The sequence below is a fragment of the Myotis brandtii genome, unplaced genomic scaffold (genome assembly GCF_000412655.1).
Source record: "Myotis brandtii unplaced genomic scaffold, ASM41265v1 scaffold656, whole genome shotgun sequence".
Taxonomy (NCBI): Eukaryota; Metazoa; Chordata; class Mammalia; order Chiroptera; family Vespertilionidae; genus Myotis; species Myotis brandtii.
The window spans coordinates 1405656-1409347 of NW_005370548.1; positions in this window are offsets into that span (position 1 = coordinate 1405656).

Genomic DNA, 3692 nt, shown 5'->3' on the forward strand with positions numbered 1-3692 from the left:
GGGGTGCAAAGGTTGCTCCCCTTCACCAGTCAATACTTTGTTTCTGAAATTTCTTTCTCCCGACCCCCTCCAGTGTGGCCGATTCACTTGCAATGACAATCACAGTTCGTCTATTCACACCATAGATTCCTTCCTCAGCTCATTAACACCCTCAGAGTCTCTTCCTGGGAGCCATGCCGCTGTCCCCTTCCCTCGCCCATAAACACTCCTGGTCTGGGACCTGCTGGCCTTTCTGCCTGAATCAGTGCTTCTGGCACAGCTATTCTTTCGCATCTCAAATGCTTGGTGCTTCTCACTGTAGCCTTTTATTGTTAAGCTAACAAAATGGAAAAATAACCAAAAACCTGATGAATAGCTTTTGACCTACATTATTCCACACCTGTGCATTCTATCTGTGTAACACAATCTGAAAGAAGAATTCTATGTCAAAGGGCAACATGAATTCAAAATTCTAATAAAATTTCCCAAATTGTCTTTTGCAGCAGTTAAACATTCTAACTCCCCCTGGTAAACGTTTAAGGTGCCTGTATTCAGACAAGGAGGAAATTCTGAGATGTTCGATATTCAATTACAGGGGCCTGACTGGCTCCGTGGTTGAGCGTCGACCTAGGAACCAGGAGGTCAGGGTTCGATTCCCGTTCAGGGCGCAGGCCCGGGTGGCGGCTCCATCCCCAGTGGGGGGCGTGCAGGAGGCGGCCAATCCATGGTTCTCTCTCATCATGGGTGTTTCTATCTCCCTCTCCCTCTCCCTTCCACTCTGAAATCAATAAAAATAGATTTAAAACGAATAAGTAAAGACAGACTCAGCGTTCAGTTGTGGAAGGTGAAATGTTCGTTTTCCAGTGCAGAGACCCTGAGAGGAAGGGGAGAGAATCTAGGGCAGCCAGAGATCGTTGCCGTTGGTCTCCTGGGAACCAGAGAGAAAGGAGGGTGGCAACTCCATTCTGAATGCCAGTGTCTAGGTGAGGGAAAGGCTCAGCCCTGGGCTGTGGGCGTTGCGCTACAGGGACAAGCACAGGCCTAACCGCTTACAGCGACAGCCACTGCCACCTGAATGCGTCCCATCCTCGCAGCCTATCCCCAAAGCTCTCCTGCTGATGGTTTCTCAGAGCGCACGCCTCCCTCCCCGCTTGGCTGACACACCTTGGCCCCGACTCCCCACCCCTCTGCTGACTTACCCCGGCCTAAGCCACTCCTCTAAGCACATCTGTCCACACATTTGTTCAGCACTGGCCAGCCTCCTACTGTCCTGTCCGCATTTAACACATCTGCCCCGCCTCCCCATTGAAACTGTAACTTCCCTGAGGCCACGGACCCTGCTATAAGCTATGGCCTGGGCCCCGCAGGCGGAGCAGACACGACCGCCCAGGAGTTGGTGGGGATGGCTTCTGCCCGTACCACTAGCTGGTGTTTACTAAGTATTTACAACGTGCCAAGAGCTGTTCTAAGCCCCGGACATCCCCTCTCCCTTACTGTGCTGTTCTCCCCACTGTGGAGAGCAGAGCACGGAAGGACGAGTGGGCATGTCCTGGGGGGCGGGGGGCAGGGAGGATGCAAACCCAAGTGGCCTGACCCGAGTCCACGTTTATCACACCGATGGTTTCTGTTTTGCCCCAGGCTCTCTCAGCCCCGATGCCAAATAACTGGTGAACGAGTGCTGATGGCTGTGTGTGGCAGGGCACCGAGCCAGACCCACATGCATCCGGCAGCTGGAGGGGCTGGCAGTCCCGGGCACGATGAAGCAAACAGAAACTGCCTGAAGTGTTCTGAAACCACCTGCTGGCGAGGTCCGGCTGGCGAGGTCCGTTCTGGCAGATGGGGTTGTTTAAACCAAATGAACAGGGGAGTTCCAATCACCAGAACAGGAAGATTGGAGGCGGCGGCGTGGGCTGGGACCAGCCCCACTGCGTGCCCGAGGCCTGAATGCCGCCTCCCAATCCCGGTGGAAAGTAAGTCCTGACCTGACACCGGCTCCTGGCCTCACGGGGAGTGACAGGGCGGGTGTCAAGTGCGGTCCCTGCATTGTAAAGGCCCCTCCAGGCACCTCTCCATGCATCCCTGGTTAGGGACCGAAACAGCCTGACCTGGCACTCTCCAACCTCCATGCACCTGTGGTGACAAGTCAACTGTCACAGCCATGACGCTGCACCTCCCAGGCTCAGACCTTCCAGGGTCTCCACCGCCCAGAGGACAAAGCCCCAAATTCCTCAGAACGCCCCAGCCCCTCCTCCCTTCAGGACTCCCCCCACTCCTTTCCCGGCCTGAGACCCACACCCCCCTCCAGAGCGCCCGTCTCTCCGGATGGCCCTGGAGCCTCTCCCTGCTCCGAGCCACAGGCAGGGGTGGACCCCACAGCATCGGTGCCACAGCTGGATGAGGTGAGGCTGGTTGAGTACAGTTCTGATCTTTCCACATCAGATAAACTTCTTTTATTTAATTTTTAAAAATACGCTTTCATTGATTTCAGAGAAAGGAAGAGAGAGAAACACTGATGAGAAACATTGATCGGCTGCCTCCTGCCCGCCCCCTGCTGGAGATGGAGTCTGCAACCCGGGCATGTGCCCTGACCGGGAATGGAACCCGCGTCCTCCTGGCGCAGGGGGCTCACTCAGCCAACTGAGCCACACCCGCCCGCCAGGCAAAAGAGAAACGTCTTTGAGGTCAGTGCTGGGGTCTTTATTATTGTATCTGCCGCAGTACCCAGTGCCTCCTACTTGGCAAGAATGACAGCTACCTCTGTGCGGGCACTATTCTCAGTGCCTCACCTGCACATATAAATCCATTTAATCTTCACAACAACCCTGTGGGCACAGGTACTCCTAATCCCATCATTTTATGCACCAGGAAGCCGACACCCAGAGGTGAAGAAACATGTCCAAGGTGACACACTAGGAAGGGACGGAGCCGGTTCAAACCCAAGCCACTGGCCCCCATTCTTGTCCACTCGCCAGAGCCCACACCCCATCAGTGCAAATGCGTAAAGAACGAGGGAGGGCGATAAGCTGCCAGGAAACCCACAATCCAAGCACAACGCGTCCGTGGCCCCTCTCAGGAAGGTGAGGGCGGCGTCTGCTCCACGGGAGCCCTGCTGCCCCTGTCCTCGCTGAGGGGCTCTGAGCACCCCCCTTACTCTCAGGGGGAAGTTCAACCACCTTCCAGGACGGGCGAGAGCTAAGGCTGCAGCGAGAGCAGCGAGAAGAGAACGGCCGCCCGCGCCTGTGCGCGCTCCAGGAATATTGGCCCCAACACCCACGGTCCAGCTGTGAAACCGGGCGGTTCTGCTCCACCACTGACAGCAGTTACAGAGCCGCGTTACCCACAATCTAACCGCGCTTCTTTGCCACAATTGGCTAACATTGTCTGACTAATTCTCTGAACACCCTAAATATCAAATAACTGCAATTATCCCCCATGAAACAAAGAGCCCTGCCTCCAGGCGGCGGCGGAAGAACTTTCAACTCATCCGAGCAAACAAGAGAAAATAGGAAACGTGAACAGCCGCTTCAGCCGGGCCCCAAGGCCCTGCACGAGCGGCAGCGGATGCAAATGTGGGGGCTCTGGGCAGCTGGGCAGGGGGCTGAGGGCAGAGGGCGAGGGCGCCTGATGTAAAAGGCCAGGCGCGAGCGGTGGGAGAGTCACCAGGTGTGTGGGTCCCGCGAGCAGAACTGGGCGCCACAGGTGGGCGCCCCGGG